Raw genomic sequence first — 9,738 nt, 5'->3', positions numbered from 1 at the left:
AAGTAAAAAGCCCATCAGGGTGGGAGAGGCAGGCAGATCTCAAAAGGTTAGCCTTATCTATGTCTACATAGTTCCAGGGCAGGCTCGGCTACATAGACCCTGTCTCAAAAAAAAAAAAAAAAAGACAAGAAAAAAACATAAATACTCTGTACAACAACTGTAGAATTCAGTTTCTTCCTATGGGACACTTGGCAACTTAGACCCTACCTTGAGTTACTCATTTGAAAGACCTCATCATCCAAAAATGTTCTTTAACCACAAAGAAACTAAGTTGAGACCCACAATGGAAAAAGACATAGAAATATTTAGGGGGAAAAACATTCTCAGGAAGAAAATAATCAAAATTATCCCAGAAGATAGAAAATGTGTTGAGAGGCAGCTAAAGAAATAATGGGGAGCTGGAGAGAAAGCTTAGAAGTTAAGAGTCTGGGTTCAATCCCCGGCACCTACATGGCAGCTCACCACTGTCCGGAACTCAGTTCCAGAAGATTCAACACCTTCTGACCTCCTTGGGCACCAGGCACACACGTGGTACACATGCATGCATACATGCAGGTAAAACATTTATAAAATAAAAAATTTAAATTAAAAAAAAAATAATAGCGGCATGGGCTGGCAAGACAGCTGAGTAAGATGGCCTACCTCCAAGTCTCATCATTAGAGGACAAGTCCTGGAACCCACACAGTAGGAGAAATCGGACTCAGAGCTTGTCCCCTGACACGTGCACACATACACAAGTTTTGTATATAGTTTTGTTTTTAACATTTAAGGCTAGAGAAATGGCTCACTAGTTAAAAGCAAAGAACCTGGGCTTGATTCCCAGCACCCACATGGCAGCTTATAACCAGCTACAGCTGTAGTCCAAGGGGATCCGATGCTCTTCTGTGGGCACCAGGCACGTCCGTAGTACACAGGCATGCATACATGCAAAGTACTTGGACACATGAAATAAGGGTAATTTTGGAATGTAATGTTTCGGCGTGTGTGACTGTGCCTGCATGCTTGCTTGCTTGTGCACCACATACATGCAGTGCCCATCAAGGCTGGAGAAGGGTATCACATCCCCTAGAACCACAGTTATACATGGTTGTTAGAGGCCATGTGGATGCTGGGAATCAAATGTGTATCTTTGGGAAGAGCAGTAAATGAGTGTTCTTAACCACTGAGCTATCTCTCCAGCCCCCAAAATAATGTTTTTTTTTGTTTTGTTTTTGGTTTTTCGAGACAGGGTTTCTCTGTGTAGCTTTGCACCTTTCCTGGGACTCACTTGGTAGCCCAGGCTGGCCTCGAACTCACAGAGATCCGCCTGCCTCTGCCTCCCGAGTGCTGGGATTAAAGGCGTGCGCCACCATCGCCCGGCATGTTTTATTTTAAGTCATAGAAATGAAATAGCCCCAGCTCCTCTAGAGGCTGAGATAGGAGGTTGGCTTGAGCCCATTCCTTTTTTTTTTTTTTTTTTTAAAACAGGGCTCACATAGCTTTATTGAGGGGGAGGAGAGAGAAGGGGGCCCGAGACTGGTCCCTGAGGATGAGAAAGGAGAAAGAGAGCGAGCCCATTTCTTAAGACCAACCTGGACAATATTAAAACAGCCCTAAAGGGAGACACAGAAATATTACTAGACTGGTGAAATGTAAAACTAGGTTATTGTGATCATTGCATAATTTGTAAGTTTACTAAATGTGTGCTTTAAATGGTTGGAGCCCTGGGGTGGTTCCCCAGCAGTGCATACAAGCAAGCATACTGTCACACGTCTGTAACCCCAGATCTCAGGAGGAGCAGGCAGCAGGAACCAAAACTCCAGACCAGGGGTTCTCAACCTGTGGGTCAAGGCCCCTTTAGTGAACCTCTCTCTGCAAAAATATTTATATTACAATTCATAACAGTAGTAAAATCAGTTATAAAGTAGCAACAAAAATAATTGTGTAGTTGGGGGTCACCACAACATAAGGAACTGTGTTAAAGGGTCACAGCACTAGGAAGGTTGAGGACCACTGCTCTAGGTCATCCTTGGCTACATCCAAGGAGTTAGAGGCTAACCTGGGATACATGAGACACTTTTTTGTTTGTTTTTTTGTTTTGTTTTGTTTTTATGCTTTTTTTCAAGATGGTTTCTCTGTATAGCCCTGGCTGTCCTGGAACTCACTCTGTAAACCAGGCTGACTTCTAACTCACAGATCTGCCTGCCTCGCCCTTCCGAGTGCTGGCATTAGAGGTGTGTGCCACCACCACCACCACCACCAGGTGAGACCCTGTCTTTAAGAGGGGAGAGGATAAGGGAATAAATGGGGGCAGATGTAGCAGGAATTGTAATTAGTCTTAATGATAAAAACCTGGAGTCAGATATCATGGTAAAAGCAGAAAGACCAGAGAAGCAGAGCAGCCAGCCACTGGAAAGACTTCTTACCTCTCAGAAGCCTCAGACTGCAAACGCCAAGCTCCTAAATCCACCCTGCCTTATCACTTCCTGTTTCTTCCTCCCAAGTGCTGGGATTAATTAAAGGTGTGTGCCACCACCGCCTGGCCTCTAGTGGTTGGCTCTGCACTCTGATCTCCAGGCAAGCTTTATTTGTTAGAGCACAAAGTATCACCAAAGGCAGGGGTAGAACACTAGATTCATGTAAAATCAGGAACCAACGCCAGTTAGTTGTAGTAGCACAGCACTGGGGGTGGAGGCCAGGACTATCAGGTCCTGTATAACAAGGTATAGTCTTGGGCCCACCACACAACTTACAGAAACCTGGACAGGTTGGAGAGAGTCTCTTCAGGCAACTCAGCAGCTGGTCTGTGTCTCTGCAGTGGCCTTATTGCTAATATATCCTCCGGGAGGTAGGAGCCTTGTGTGTCTGGCCAGTTTCAAGGTCTTCTTGGGGTCTTTGAATTGTTTAGTTCCTGAGTTTACTGAGCCTCCCTTTAGAACCTCCTGAGTCTTGAACTTCCCTCCCGGATGGATGTTTCTTTTCTTTTGGAACATGCTGACTCTTTTTTTTTTCTTTTTGAGACAGGGTTTCTCTGTGTAGCTTTGGAGTCTGTCCTAGAACTTGCTTTGTAGACCAGGCTGGCTTTGAACTCCGAGATCTGCCTGCCTCTGCCTCCCGAGAGCTGGGATTAAAGGTTTGCACCACCACATGCTGACTCTTTTTTTTTGTTGTTTTGTTTTGTTTTTCGAGACAGGGTTTCTCTATGTAGCTTTGCGCCTTTCCTGGAACTCACTTGGTAGCCCAGGCTGGCCTCGAACTCACAGAGATCCACCTGGCTCTGCCTCCCGAGTGCTGGGATTAAAGGCGTGCGCCACCACTGCCCGGCTCACATGCTGACTCTTAAGGAGCCTCAGAGCCTGGCTATACAAGCTCTCACCCCAACCTATCACACTCTCCTAGCTACTTTGGGTCTTTTGCTGTTTTCTGACCTCCATACACATGCCACAGCATTCAAATGCCCACATTCCCTCACACATAGAAACATACAAAAAAATAAAAATAAAAATAAAGGGTAGAGTTAGGCGTTGGTGGAACATTCCTTTAATCCCAGCACTCAGGAGCTGAAGAAGCAGGCGGATCTCTGAGTTCAAGGCCAGTCTGGTCTACAGAGTTCCAGGATAGCCCTGGCTACACAGAAAAACCCTGTCTTGAAAAAATAAAAAGGGTGAGTATGAGCATTTTCCCTGCATGTATGTGTGTGCACTCTGTGAATGTCTAGTGTCTATAGAGGTCAGAAGTTATGGATCCCCTGGAACTGGATTTACAGAGGGTAACGTGGGTGCTGGGACCTGAACCTAGGTCCTCTCCAAGAGCAAAAAGTGTAGGCTGGAAAGACAGCGAAATGAATGATAAATGGCGCTGGTGGTGGCGCTGGTTACCGGTGGAAAGGTCACGGTCACGACAGAACCCAGTTGCTTAGTAGTGGAGAGTTTTATTAGGAGGAGGGAGAAAAGGACCAGGCCTAGGGAGGAAAGATGGTGGGGTAGGGGGAAAGAGCGGAGCAGAACAGGAGAGAGAGAGGGTGGGGTCTGCTTCCAGCTTTTTTAAGGCGCAGATTGTGACCAGTGCACACTGATAACGTAAGACGCAAGGCCCTTTGCTTAACTCCTGAACAGTCATGTAGCTGGAGTGAAGGCAGAATTCTAACAGATAGTTCATTGGTTGAGAGCAATGGCTGCTCTTCCAGAGGACCTGGGTTCAGTTCCCAGCACCCACACAGCAACTCACAACTGTTCGTAACTGCAGTCCCAGGGGATCTGATGCCCTCATTCTGGCCTCTTTGAGCAGAAGGCACACACATGATGCACAGAAATACATGCAGGCGGGTTGGGGATTTAGCTCAGTGGTAGAGCTCTTGCCTAGCAAGCGCAAGGCCCTGGGTTTGATCCTTAGTTCAAAAAAAAAAGAAATACATTCAGGCAAAACATCCAGTTCTATGAAGAACAGCAAATGTTCTTAACTTCAGAGCCATCTCTCCACACAATCCTCTTGAGTGTGCCCAAAGGTTTACTGTTGGTTTTGAGAAACCACTGAGGACAAATCTCGGCATTGGTCGTGCCGTTTTGGGAACTTAGGAAGGAGAACCATTCAGTAGCAGTGAGTGCAAGGGAAACAGCAGGCCACGTGTCTACCTTCTGCCACTCAGCATCGGGTGTCACTTCAGTCACCTACTCCCCTCTAGAGAAATTTTGCAAGCCTAGACACATGAAGATGGCCATGAAAACTTGTGATGTTTTCTCTCCAAATTACCCATCCAGGCATCACAAAAGACATCCCTAATAGTGTTTCTGGAGGGTCGATGTTTTTTTTTATTATTATTATTTTTGGGGGACAAGCCCTTGAAAATCTTAGCTAAAATGGGAAAACATTGGTCTACCAGGTGGCCAACGCCCTGTGGGGTAACTATTAAATGAAAAAAACAATGAGTGCACATGTGGTGATTTTATTAGAAAGTATGCAAGTATCCACTTTATCCCTTTATTTCCTTAAGGAATGGAGAATAAAGCAGAAGCTGCTGAGATTAGTCACCTTCACAGGGCAGGTGTGCCAGAGTCGGGACAGTGGGAGTTCAGATGCTTAATGTTTACTTTGTGTAGGTTTTTGTAGTGCTAGACGTGAAACTCAAGAGTCTTGAGAATGATAGGCAAGTCCTCTTCACAGAACTATGTCTTCAGTCCCAGTTGGTGAGATTAAAACAAGCCCATACAAGTTACCCTAGGTAAGTAACATTGTGACCACCAAGAGGTGATCACTGGCTCTTATGCAGTCATGTAAGCTGGACCATTAGGAAACAAACACAATCAAAGCTATGCCCAAAGGGAAGCAGTTGCCAGGAAGCATCTGTATGGGGTATTATTTCTGTATCCATCCTAAAAAACAACTAGGACCATGGAGCCTTAAAACTCAAAGGACAATGAGATTGGCTTGTGAGAACATCCATCAGGGACTTGAGTGTAGCTAATTGGTAGAATGTGTATTTAGCACATGCAGGGCCCTGGGGTCAATCACCAACCCCAAGACAAGTCTCTGTATGTTTTTATACACACACTAGTGCCGAGGCAACATAAATGTGTACAGATTCAATTCAAAGCTTGATGCCTTTGCTTTATGCTTTAAAATAGCTGTAATTCTGAAATGGTAAAAACCTATTGACTACAAAGAGAGCATGGATTTTAGTAACCATGTTATGAGATGTAGGGTCAGAGACTAATGCAAAGTTGGGGAGACTACAAGGAAAGAGATCAGGGAGTGGGTAGTCCTCTGGGAGGGTCAGGGGTTGATGTATACAGAGCTAATGCTTTCCAAGAGTTGTGTGCAGCTGTAGCTGATGGGTTAGTTTGGGATACAATTTTATTGTTTCAAGATGGCCCTGGCTGTCCTGGAACTAGCTCTGTAGATCTCAAAACTCAGAGATCCTCCTGCCTCTGCCTCCAGAGTGCTGGGATGAAGGTGAACACTGCCCACTCTCAGCTATAACTTTATTTAAGACAGAGTCTGGCTGGGCAATGGTGGCGAACATCCTTAATCCCAGCACTCAGGAGGCAGAGGCAGGCAAATGAGTTTGAGGCCAGCCTGGGCTACAGAGTGAGTTCCAGGACAGTCAGGGCTACACAGTAAAACCCTGTCTCAAAAAAACAAAAACATAAGGTAGCCCCCAACTCCCTATACAGTTGAAAGTGTCCTTAAACTCCTAGCTACCTCCCAGACGTTGGTGTTACAGATATATGCAACTAAGTCTGGGTACAAGTTTTGATCCAGTTAGGTCCCCCAAAAGATAAGTAGCTCTCAGGTTTGTGGGACAATCTGGGTGTGTCCTTAATCTGGCCTCTGGTTAAGGTAAACTGGTGAGCTGGTTTAGCAAAAGGTGCTTGCCACCAAGCCCAAGGACCCTCATGATAGGAAAGAACTGGTAATTTGTCCACTGACTTCCACACATACACTGTGTGTACAAAATTAAATGTAAATTTCTTAAAACGATGTTTAGACTTGGGAAAAACTGATGGCCTTAGAAGTTTGTTGTATTAAATTTTGAGTTGTTTGAAGAGATTTTTTTTTTAAGTTAAACTATTTAGTACTTAGCAGGGACATGAATGTCTTATAAAATTCAAGAGCCCAACATGGTATATTATAAGCCAGCATATGCCTTGGTGTGTATAATTGTGATTTATACTCTATGGTCTGTTGGCTTTGTTGTTGTTTGGTTGGGTATTTTGCTTTTGTTTTTCAAGACAAAACCCTGGCCACCCTGGAACTCCCTGTGTAGACCAGGCTGGCCTTGAACTCACAGAGATCCATCTGCACCTGCCTCCTGAGTGCTGGGATTAAAGGGGTGCACCACCATGCCCAGCTATACTTTTCTGTCTTTAAAGACATTCCTAGACTTGTTTTCACCTTGAAGGGGACAATTAGGCAAGGCTACAATTAAAACAATGAAAGTCATTTCAAAGCATTTTAGTTTCTCTTAAGTAATTTTTTTCTTAGATTTTATAGCTTTCTAAATTGGTAAGTTTTTTCTCTTTTAAATTTGGGAGACATGTAACCCAAGCTAGCTTTGAATTCTTGAACCTTCTGCCTTTACCACTACCTTAGTGCTGGGATTTCAGGCCTGCACCACCACGTGCAGTCTAACCAGTTTCTAGTTCATTTGATGGAGAGGAAAGGCCCACTACCTAAAAAAATAGTATTCTTCTCTGAGGGGACCCCACACACACATTTCAAGTAAAATCTTGAGAATGCCTATATTTCTTGGTGACTATCTTTTCTTCTTAGAATACTTACCAATGAGTTTCTGGTTTATTTTCCAGGGTGTTATCAGCTGACCTCTAAGGAATCAGGCTCAACATTTCCAGCAGTATTATTTGTTAAAGTTGGCTCCTGTGCCTGCCTGCATGGTGAGAGGCACTGTATCCCACTGGGCAGGGACTGGGTGTCGTAAGACATGTGTAACTGCCCATTAAGGTTTCACCTGTATCATTTTAGAATGTTGATATCAGCCATCTCTCCAGCTGGCTCATGCCCTTTGCTCCTCTTTTGCATGAACATGGATTTGCTTACATGTATGTGGTAGTGGGTCATGCTCATTCTAAACCTCTTAGCATCAGTGGTGTAAATGGTTTTATGAACAGTTTTTTTTTTTTTTTTTTTTTTGCCTTTGAGAAGGGAGGCAAATAACATGTTGTAACCAAGTTAAAAGACATTTATTTCACAAGTGGACATAGCAATAGTTAATGAAAACATCTTTTTATTCATTTATATACCTAATACATGAAAAGAAAATCTCAGTTGAAATCTAGCCATCCAGAAATAATTCTGGCCATTAAATACAGTTATCCTATGTGTCCAAAGTCAGCTGAGTTTGCTCTTGAGAAAATTTCTTATTTACTCCAGTATCTAGAATGTCTTCAGGACCACATGCTGACACTACACGGGAACAGAAGAGCGCTGAGCAGAACCACACTAAATGAAAATTTACAGAACTTCATAGAAATTACAGTGGTGTTTTATATAGCTTAAGCATTGACCAGAGAGTTAAGTATGAACTAGAAAAGCTTTCAGTGAAATGAGCTGAACTTTTTACCGCACACCCAAATTATTCTGAGGAAGGAGGGTTGATGTGGGGTGATGAGAACCCAGACTGAACACTCTGCTTTCTTCCTACCTCAGTCCACTACTGGACATCTGGAGGGTAAGGCACTAGAACTAGGCTGAGAAGTACTCCAAGCTTCAGTTCTTGGTGTGCAAAGGAAATCCTAGCATGGATCTTTTGAAACATGGTAAGATAACTCTCCCTCCTCTTGTAATCTGTCCTTCACAGACAAGAAGGCAAGGAGGTAGATGTTTGCAAAGATTAAAAACAGGTGAATCAAAATATGAGCAAAATGTATAATTATTCAGATGTAGACAACTGCTTAGAGAGGCAAGAGTCTTCTTCTACAGAGAAAATGCTGATGTTTAACACACTAAGAGAAGGAGAGATGTGCAAACACTCAATCTTTGTGCTGAACAGTGTGCTGGTACTGTTGAGGAACTGCAGGAGAAAGCCCCATATCGACCTGAAAATGGGGGCTTACAGATCAGCACCTTGGAGACCAAAAGAATGGAGGCAGAGGAGAGGTGCTCCCAAACCGACCCACAGCTCCCTCAGCTTCTGACAGGAACACGGGGCGTAGCTACAGCTCAGACACGCTTCCCTGCGTACTCGCTTCTCCTCAGTCTATGTGCCTACAGATATAAGTACAAGACGAACATTCTTCAGCCACAAGAAAATGTACCTGTGTTGTGTTAATACGATGCTACTTACCTATCAACATTTGTGAGGTGGGGGTGTTGGGATGCAGAAAATGAAAAACGACCAGTCATTCTTCATTGTCCTAAATATTATAAATCTGTTACCTTTGGCCAACAAGAGATATAAGAATGAAACTTGTCGCTCAGCCTGCAAACAGGATGCTGCAACTGCTCTTCCTGACAGTCTTCCAAGGCTAGTACAACACTGTAAGGCGTAACATTCTCCCCAGGGTGGTGACGATCTTTTCAGATGCTAGCAAATGTGTTCAGAAGCTAGGAACTAATCAACCAGAAAATCAAAGCCGAGAGTCTTCAGCAAAACAAAGCAAACCTTTAGCAGTCCCTGCTACTTGTAATTCATCCTGCCACCCACTACCTGTAAATTGGATTTCCTCTCTAGTTAGTTGGGCCCAGCAGTCTAGAATTCATCTGGTGTAGAGGAGACAAGCCATGCTGAAGGGGCTGCACCCCACTGCCGCATGAACGGGCTCTTGGAGACCAGGCTGTGTTAAATGATCCTGTGTCCCGGGACTAAGGAGGCCCTGGGACCCATGGAAAAACTAAAACTTCAGTGAGGTGTGCTCTCAATTAGGACTAACGAAATCGTTCCTGCTTGTCCTTTTGTAAGTTCAGTGCCTGTGTTGTGGGAGGGAACTGTCACAGCCTGGTATATTCCAATGACTACGGCAGTACTGAGCAGCAGGCTCTGTACGTGTAATGAACAGCTAAGAGGAAAGGAAGCTTTCTGACTTCAAGAAGGCTCACAGAAAACTCCCAACCTTAGGTCTCCAATATACTTTGTGACCTTGTTCAAAGAGATTTAATTGCTACTATAATCAAGGAAGAGAACACGGAACTCCTCATCTCTGGAAAGTAGATGTGACAAGAGATTATTCTAGAGAATCTGTCACCTAAAGCTGCAGTGTTTACAATCCCTTAACACTAACCAGCTCCCGAGAGTCCTGTCCGAG

This window comes from Peromyscus leucopus, chromosome 5, assembly GCF_004664715.2.
Source record: "Peromyscus leucopus breed LL Stock chromosome 5, UCI_PerLeu_2.1, whole genome shotgun sequence".
Taxonomy (NCBI): Eukaryota; Metazoa; Chordata; class Mammalia; order Rodentia; family Cricetidae; genus Peromyscus; species Peromyscus leucopus.
Note: the sequence above shows the minus strand (reverse complement) of the source record.